This window comes from Protopterus annectens, chromosome 9.part0 (genome assembly GCF_019279795.1).
Source record: "Protopterus annectens isolate FY-2018-M chromosome 9.part0, PAN1.0, whole genome shotgun sequence".
In the NCBI taxonomy this organism is placed as follows: domain Eukaryota; kingdom Metazoa; phylum Chordata; order Ceratodontiformes; family Protopteridae; genus Protopterus; species Protopterus annectens.
The window spans coordinates 1,026,103,143-1,026,113,142 of NC_056743.1; the positions used below are offsets into that span (position 1 = coordinate 1,026,103,143).

The window sequence follows — 10,000 nt, forward strand, 5'->3', positions numbered from 1 at the left end:
GTCCTTTATTGCTCTGGTTTCTGTTAAAGTGTAGATGTGAAATGCCTTCTATTGTTGTATTCTCCTGTGCAGGTGTTAGCTTGCTAAATAATGGAGTTTCTATTAGCCTGGGAACTCCAGACAAGTGTCAAAGATGATGCAATACGAATACTGGGAAAACATAAGTGTCAACATGATGTAATTTTGGGAGGGCCTTAGCAGAGCTGTGTGTTAGTTCTTAAATACTATTTCTCAAGAGAGATATGAGGCATTTGTCTTGAATCATCCAACCTCAGCACTCTGCCTATGTATGATCACATGTAAGTAGGATTATATAGCACTGTGATTTCTCTTAGGAATACTTAAACTTAGAAGAAAGTTAGACTAAGTGTTTTTCTTTGAAATCAGATCTTTCCTAGAATATTGTTTTAAGTTTCTCTGAATTCTTAGATACCTCTGTAGTTTAGTATTATTGTCTTGTCTTTATTATTTATTATTAAATATTTTAAAAACCTTTACCCGTGGCTGGTTTATGTAGAGATAAATTTCTCTAGAGTACATTATATACATTTATAGAGTTTACTGGCTAAGTCACTCCATAGCTTTAGACTGTTAGTTATACTACCATTGGATATTAATATTGCACAGTAATAATTAGACACCATTGTAAGGGCCTTTTAGTAGCTGGCAATTATTAACTGGGTGGTGGTGGGAATTACTACCATATATTCTGGGTAAAGGGGCACAGCTGGAGAACCTGTGCCAGCCTTTGTTTCCCAGGAAGGTCTGTGTGGTTATATAACCTCTTCTCAAAGTGTGTGTGTGTGTGTGTGTGTGTGTGTGTGTGTGTGTGTGTGTGTGTGTGTGTGTGTGTGTGTGTGTGTGTGCGTGTGTATGTATCAGCTACTTGGGCAGGGACATGAAGCACTGGTTGGACAGAGAGGGTTACTGGAGGTTTTAGCTTGCCCAGTTAGGTTGAGATCTGGACCCTATAGCTGTGCCAGTGGGGAGTCTTATTGGGGACCTGGATAGCAAAGGTGCAACCAGGCCCAGACTGACTGTGATCTCTGTGTGCACTTAAGGGAAATTGTACTTTACTGTGTGTATTAGTTATCCTTTCCTCTTTTATGAGACAACTTCCCTGGTATTACTGGTGAGGATTGAGGCTCCTTGATTGCTGGGCCAGGGCACAGACATCACAGTTGTTGTGACTTTTAATTGTTGTATACAACTTTCTGGGAAAGCTGCTACTCAAGGGATATATCCTTATTTCTTTACCCTACCTATATCATCATATAATATTTGATTAAGCATGACTGATTATTCTTACAAATGCAGGTGACATCATACATTTAAGTATGTGCCACAAACAACAGATAATATGGAAAATGTATTCATGCATTCAAAAAATTATTTAATAAAAAAAATATACTCTTTGTGGCTCTTTTTATAATCGCCAGCGTTAATAGCTACATTTTTTTTCTTTTTAGGTCTGAGGATGCCACTTATTCTGATGGCTATAATTCGGACATCAAGTTCGCTGGCCAAGAGCCAGATCATCTATTTCCAAAGAGGAAGTGTATTAATACTTCTGGATGGCTGCCCTCAGGTGTAGCACTGGGATATAGTAATATAAAACGTGCTATTACTTACAAAGGAGCAGATAGATGCAAAGCTCTAACTTGCATAGGCTCATCAGCACCACTGCAGAAATGCTACAAAAGGGATTATGTAACAGATAAAACCACTTACCTTGCATTGGTCGTGGAAGATAGTTTCCTAACCTCATTACCCCTGAGGTGAGACATTATCAAGCAATGCAGGGCAACCAAATGGAAAACTTAGTAGGGTGGTTGGGGGTCTTGAGTAAGGAAACCCACCAAATGAGGAGGAAAAACATGGACTTAAAAATAAATCTCTTGGAAAAGAGGCAAGGGGAGGAGGAGGAGGTAATAGTTGCCCCTTTGTACTTATTTATTCCTCTTTCACATATCCCATCCCTTCTCTTCAGTGACAGCCTCCCATCCTGTGTTTGACAATCCTGTAAATCTTAGTCATACCTGCTCTCCCTTCTCTCCTTCAGCCCATGGATAGCTAGGGCTTCCAGCTTGCTAAAGCAGTAACCTGTCTGCCACATGTAGCATTAAGGTTTCTATACTTCCCCTCTCTAACATATATCCTTTATATACACAGCCTCTAAAACTACAAAGAGTGGTCCATGTGTGGCTGCTCTAGGCCTCTATATTTGGGATGGACAAATACCCCATTCTTGGACATCACTGGTGGTTACATATCACCAGGAAAGAATAGTTGTGTAAGAACTTACCATAACCTTAGATGTCCTTCTCTTCTATGTTGCAGTATTCATTACAGTAGGGAGGTTGCTGCCTGCAGTGCCACCATCTGGCCAGTATACCAAAGTCTTTGTTCCTGGAGGCTACGTGTGATGTTCCTTGTCAGGGCCATAAACCGACATAGGGTATAAAAGTGACATCTGCATGTACCCCCTTCAGAATGAACTGCCAGATACAGTAGTACTCCTGTGGGTTAAGAGAGGGTCATAATAGGGAGACCCTTAGACTTACATGTAGACTAGATCTTGGGTAGTAGGGTAGGTTGTATTTAGTGGGGAGACTGGGTGAGAAAATGACTATGTCCCCACAGGTAGGCCATGGTATGTTAGGTAAAGTAGAGGGGCGTGTGGGTGGGACTGAATACTGCAACATAGAAGAGAAGGACATCTAAGGTTATGTTAAGTTCTTATACAACTATTCTATGTCCTTCTATTCTCATGTTGCAGTATTCATTACAGTAAGGAGAGTACCAGAGCTTTAGTTATGAGCCTGGGTAGAGAATTGGGTTCCCTGGTCAATGAAGCCTTGGAGAATTGACCTGGCAAACTCCACTCTTGCTCTGGAGGCTAAGTCCAGTTTGTAATGTTTGGTAAAGGTGTGAACTGAAGTCCAAGTGGCAACTTCTAAAATGGAAGCATAGTCAATCCCTTTGAAAAAGGCAGCTGAGGAGGCAGCTTCCCTGGTAGAGTGAGGTTTGACATGACCATGCAAAGATTTTCCATGATAGGAAAAGCACGTGCCAATGGATTTTGAGATCCATGAAGAAATGGTCTGCTTGGAGTCTGTCTTCCCTAGAGCTCTTGGATGGAAGGAGATGAATAGTTGGTCAGACTTTCTGATAGGTCTGGTTTTGTCTGAGTAGTACCTCAGTTGCCTATGGACATCCAAAGAATGGAGAGTCCTCTCTGAGGAATTTTGTGGATGAGGGCATAAAACAGGTAGGTTAATGGTCTGCTTTAGTGAGAGTTCATTAACCACCTTAGGCATGAAGGAGGGATTATTTCTGAGGGCAACTCTGTCCTTGTGGAAAATAAGATAAGGAGAGGTAGCCATAAGGGCTTGTATCTCTGCTACCCTCCAAGGCGGAGGTGAGGGCCACTAGTAAAACTGTTTTCAAGGTGCATAGTTTCAGGGATACTGAATGAGCTGGTTCAAAAGGTAGCAATGTAAGTTTTTCTAGTATGAAATTTAGGTCTCAAGGAGGGGGGAATAGGCTTTCTGGGGGGGGGGGGGTCTGATATGAAGTACCCTTTTCAAAAAAAGCTTGACTTCCAATCTGGAAGCCAGAGGAGGTGATATGGTCAGACAAAGAGAGATGGCAGATAAATGCACTTTGACTGAGGAGTAAGTTAGCCCTGAGTGAAGTAGCTCACATAAATAGGAAAGGATCATAGGTACAAAGGTAGTTAGAGGGTCCTGGTTTTTCCATTGACACCACTTGGAGAATCTGTTCCATATGTATACATAATTTCTCCTGGTACTAGGTTTTCTGGCCTCCTGCAGAACATTGAGTATGTCCTCTGAGTATAGGTATCTGTATGGGGATTAGAACCCTATCACCCATAAGGTCAGTTTCAGATTGTTCACCTGTGGGTGTAGTAGGGATCCCCTGTCCTGTATGAGCAGGTCTATTTGGTGGGCTAACTTGTGATGATTGCCCTTGGCTAGTAGGTGGAGAAGGGGAAACCAATGCTGTCTTGGCTAAAAGGGGGTCACCAGGATTTTGGGTTTGTCTCTCTGTATTTTCAGGAGGACTTTCTGAATCAGAGTGAAGGGAGGGAAGGCATAGAGGTACATTCCCTCCCAGGGATAGGAGAAGGCATCCACTTTCCAAGCTTGTGGGTGTAGGCCCCTTGTGCAGAATCTGGGCATCTGTCTGTTCTGGGGAGAGGCAAAGAGATCTGCTTGTGGAATACCCCACCTGTGAATAAGGTCCAGGAATACCCCTCTCTGAAGCATCCATTTGTGAGAGGGAGCTGAAGTTCTGCTGAGTGTGTCTGCCATAACATTCTCTGTTGAAGGAATATACACTGCTACCAGGTGGATCTGGAGTGATGATGCCAGGTTCCATATCTGAATGGTCAGGCTACACAGAGGGTAGGACTTTGTTCCCCCCTGCTTGTTTATGTACCACGGGACAGTCATGTTGTCTGTGATCACTTTCAGGGTTCCTGGCTGAAGAGCTGCTTTGAAAGTTTGTAAGGCTAGCAGTACTGCCCTTATTTCTTTGATGTTGATATGGCCCTTTTGTCTTAGGTTGGACTATCTGCCTTGTACAGAGAATTGATTCTGGTTTATTAGTAGCACTGCACCCCACCCCAAGTCCGATGCATCTGTGGAGACCTGTTGTAGGGGGGCTGGAACCTGTAGGGGTTCCTTGGTTGAGGTGAAGTGCTGATACTCACCACTGGAGTTCCCTCTTCAGACACTGAAGTAGGGGAAGGGGTGAGTCCAGGGGCTTGGCTCCATAAGTATTTTAGGATCCACTGGATTTTTCACATGTGGAGTCTTTCCAGAGGCAACATGGATATAAGGGATGCCATGTGGCCTAACATTCTTAGGAATTCCCCTGCTGGCAAGGAGGAGTGGGTGAGGAGATTTTTAAAGTATAGACAAAGGTCTAGGGTTCTTTGGCCTGGAATGAAGGCTTTCATTCTGTCTGTTCTGATCCTGCATCCCAAGAAAACCAGGTCTTGAGAGGGGTCAGGTGAGACTTTTTGTGGTTTATGGTAAGCCCTAATAGAGTTAGGGTGGAAATCACCTGTTGTAGGTGGAGTAGAAGGACTTGGTGGTCTTGATGAAGAATAAGCAGGTCATCTAGATATAGGTATATCTGTATACCCTGTGGTCTGCAGTGAGCAATGAAGGGTGCTAGACATTTTGTGAACACTCAAGGAGCAGTGGGGAGTCCAAAGGGCAAGGCAGAGAATTGAAAATGGCAAGAACCTGTTGCAAAGCGGAGGAATTACCTGTAACCTGGATGTATAGGAATGTGCAGGTAGGCATCCTTCAAATCCAGAGCTACCATGAAAGCCTGTATTGGAATGAGTGGTAAGAGCAGGGGTTAAGGTAATCATTTTGAAACTGGGTACCTTGAGAAAGAGGTTTAGGAAAGATAAGTCTATAATTGGCCTCCATGTGCCGTCTTTCCTTGGTACCAGAAACATTCTGGAGTAGAAGCCTATGTTTCTTTGTGGGTAGGGTACCTGTTCTATGGTGCCCTGAGCTACACATTGTTGAATGATCGGTGGGAAAAGGTGGGCTTGGTTTGTAGGTGGTTGAGGAGTACCCTGGAAGGAGGGTAACATCCACCAAGTCATGAAATATCCCCTCTGAATGATTGAGAGGACCCATTGTTCTGATGTAATTATCCACCGGGAGTGTTGGGAGAGGGTGAGATGAAGGGATGAGGGGGTTTGGGTCTAAGAGTGGTCTGGATTGGTCAGACTGACTCCAAAAGGGTGTGGTGGAAGAGTTGGTGGGAAACCTGAGAGTAGAGCTTTTCCTTCGTTGCCTACACCCCTTTAACTGAGGAGCTGGGTGCGAGGACTGTCTTCTAACAAAGGAAGCTTTTTGTGGGTAGTTCCTGTGGTATCTGGGTATAGGGGATACCAGTAAATACTTTAGGTTTTGTAGTTCCTTTCCCTTTTCTTGAAGGAATTTGAGAAGCTCTGCTGAGGCTTAGTCAAACAGGGCCTTATTGTCCAGGGGTGCGTCAAGCAATTTTGTTTGTACATCCATAGGGAGAGGTTGTAGTCTCACCCAGGAATATCGCCTCAAAACTGATCCTGATGCAGCAAATTTTGATGAGACTTCCACAGCATCATAACTGCACTTGATGGAGTGCCTAGTCACTTGGAATGCTGTGGAAAGTAGGGTGTTAATTTGGACGTTAATGGGAGAGTCAGGAGCCTCAGACAGGAGGGTAGATGTTTTGGTGATGGTATCCAGGACAAAACTAGCATTATATGTTTGGTAGTTGAGAGCTCTTATAGCCAGAGTAGAAGAGGTATACACTTTCTTCCCTAGTCTGTCCATGAATTGGCTGTCTTTATCCATGGGGTAGAGAGCAGCAGAAGACAACTGTCTTGATGTTTTGTCAGCAGAGACGTCAAGAACTACTAAGTCTGCTGGTGGATTTTTAAAAAGGACCTGGATTTCTTGAGGGACCTTATAGAAATGGTCCAGACATTTTGAGGCTGGTGGCTATGAGTATGGGGCCTGAGAAGCCGCCAAGAATGCATCCTAGAAAGCAGGTAGCAAGGGGGGCACAGCAGGAGATGTTTGCTCCATGCTCCATTTGTAGTAGGTCAAGGTACCTTTTGGTTTTAGATACTTCTGATGCCTGCCACTTAAAATGTTCCCTCATGAGGGAGATTGTGTCTCCAAAGGTGAATTCTTCTCCTGGGGACTCAGGAGTAATGGAGTCCTTCTCCTCTGGGGTAATGAAATCCTCGGGGGAGTCTATTTGTGATTCATAAGTAATAGAGTCCTCTGAAAAGGAGTAGTCTTCCTCTGACACCTTTAAAGGGGGTTGAGGTGAGGGGCCAGGTCGTAATTGTTGTGTTTGCAAGGCCTGAAATGCCTTAAAGAGACTTTGTGAAAATACTTCCCATCCAGGAACCAGTTGAGACTCAGGATGGTTTACTTTTTGTTTTCTCTGCAAAGGGGTAGCCAGTGGAGAAAGAATCAGAGCTGACGTCTGTTTGGGTGGAAGTGTATGAGCTGGGCCCTCTGACTGAATGAGCTGTAGTTCCCCTCTGCCATCAGGATCTGATGGCTGATTAGCCTCAGCGGGCGTACTTAAAGTTTTCCATCCCAGCTTCCATTGAGGTTCCCGGCCTGCTTTGGAAATGGAGGTCTGAGAAGATCCTGGGATTTCGTTAGCCTCAAGAATCTGCTTGTACAGCTGAGGCCCAGTGCAGGACTCTGGCCTGATTTTCTTGGCCTTCTTCCTCAGCGGCTCATCGGATGGGCCTACTCCACACCTTCCATATCGAACACAAGATGTCATAATCTCTGATTTTCCAAATACAGATTTAATGTGACCAGACAGCTGTGAAGTGTTTTTGGGAAGAAGGATTTGCAAATGGGACAGTATGTATGGTAGTGGGCCTCGCCTAAGCAAAATAAGCACTTTTCTTGAGTGTCCTTGATTGGAATTTGCCTCCCACAAACACACTTCTCCTTTCTAGTTGACATGTATGTCTTAACAGTAATCAAAAGTTAAAGAAAAACCCAACAGGGCACTTATCTGTATCAGTTGATTGAAGTGGTCATCTGGTCTGGAGCGGTATGTTTAACCAGTCATCTGAAAAAAGCGATCTGCTTTTGGAACTGGCAAACAGGAGTCTGACGTTCACTGTGGAAGAAAAATTCTGAAGAAGAGAGGGTACATGCAGATGTCACTTTTATACCCAACATCGGTTTGTGGTCCTGACAAGGGACATCACACGTACCCTCCAGGAGCAAAGACTTTGGAATACAGGGCCGGATGGCATCACTGCAGGCAGCAACCTCCCCACTGTAATGAATACTGCAACATGAAAATAGAAGGACATACAATATTCCCACACTAGAAACCATACTACAGAGGGCCTGTTATTCTCTCCCACAAGAAACAGTCCTGATGGGGTGATTTCAATACTGTCTAGCTAGACTGCTCCTCTCAGAATCCAGTGTCCCATGTTAACCTACATGGATTCACCCAACTTGGAACATCCCCCATAAGAACTAACAAATCTTCCAAATGTCAGTCTATCCTTGACTGGATTCTGGTCAATAACCCCTTCCTATTATCATAGGCAGGTTGTCTTCCTGATGGTATGAGTGACCACCTATCTACTTTCTTTGTACGTAGTGTACCTGTACTTACCAAAATAACTAAACCACCTACCACATGATCAGAAACAAAAAAAGACTTTAACCCACAAAGAATCATCACCACTGTAAAAAGCTGTAATTGGGATTCTCTCAAACTACCACCCCTTGATGATGCTGTGAACTCCTTTAATACTACTTTTTTATATATATTAAACTGCCATGCTCCCCCACAAACCATTACTGTGAAAGCTAACTATGCACCCTGGCAAAGTAAAGAATGCAGATCCTTACTCAAAGCTAGAGACAAGGCCTGGGAACAACATCACAAAAACAAAAACAAAATTAAAAAAAAAAAAAAAACAAGCATTCTTAAAACTGCAAAACAAAGCTAAGAAACTCATGAACCAAGACAAAATCAACTACTACCATAATATTCAGAATAACCCTCAGAAGTTTTGGGCTGCAGTTAATAACATACTTCAACTAGGTAAAGCAACTACCCCCACTCCAACCTCAAACAGTGACTCTGATAATATAGCAACCCGATTTAATAAATTCTTTACAGAACTATCCTAGCCCTTGTTAATTCTAAAAGCATATCCAACAACTCTATCACTATAGCACCCCAGCACAGCAACTCCTTCCAAAATAGCCCTAACCAATTTACATTACAACCAGTGTCTGTAGATACCATAAGAAAACTACTTCAAAAACTAAAACCAACCACCCTAGCCACATATAGCCTCCCAGCCAACTTCCTGCAAATTGCAGCAGAAGGGATAGCATACCCAGTAGCGATACTCATTAACAGATCGGTATCCGAGGGCATAGTACCTGTAATCTGGAAGATCTCCCACATTATGTTTTTACACAAAGAAGGTAATTCCACCAAATTTACTAATTATCATCCAAATGCCATCTTATCACCCTAATCCAAAATCTTAGACAGAGTCATCCATACCCAGCTCATGGACTACGTTCACACACATAAACTACTATCAAATACATAACATGGTTTTTGCCCCTATCACAGCACTACCCCAGTCCTAATGTCCTTTATTAATATAGTGAACCACTATAGAAACCAAGGTCAGTTTGTTTCTACCATATTTTTAGACTTGTCCGAAACCTTTGATATGATAAATCACATTAAACTCAACAATGTGCTTTCCGCCCTAAACCTAAGTAGCTCCCCTATCACCTGGTTCCAAAGCTACCTAGCAGGATGACAGCAGACTGTACAGTGGCAACATGACCTCTCCACTCTTCTCCCAGTTGCCTTATTGGTCCCACAAGGCTCCGTTCTTGGGCCACTACTTTTCTCCCTGTTCACCAATCAACTCCAAACCCCTACTATTCATGCCTCTGTGATACAATATGCAGATGACTTAGCTCTAATATGCATAGCCTTCTCCCTAGAAGATCTCCACACCATAACCCAAGATTCATTTCTATCTGTTGAAACGTGCCTCACCAATTCCCAACTCATTCTAAACTCCAATAAAACTAAATTCCTACTCTTCTATCCTACAAGATCTTCCTCTTCTCTTCTTTCAATACAGAGTCCAAAAACAAAACTATTATCACCCCAATAACACACACTAAACTGTTAGGTTTCGAAATTCACAATAATCTGAAATTCAACACTCACATTGCTCAAAACATTAAGAAGGTCCACAAGACACTAGATCTTCTTTACAGAAACATACAATTTTTAACTAGAAGCACAAAAGCTCCCATCGCCTGTACACACCTCCTGTCAACTCTGCTATATGCATCCCCAGCATCAACCAACCTCCTTAAAACTGATCTTACCAAGCTGGAATCCTGTTTCAATAAGACTG

At 43.2% G+C, this 10,000-nt stretch overlaps 1 protein-coding gene across 1 annotated transcript in view; it reads right to left on the minus strand.

The window, feature by feature from the left end:
- The window catches only part of ASIC1 (acid sensing ion channel subunit 1), a 1,036,985-nt gene that overhangs the window by 1,645 nt on the left and 1,025,340 nt on the right, over nt 1-10,000 (minus strand). The gene's annotated exons all lie outside the window — the stretch shown is intronic.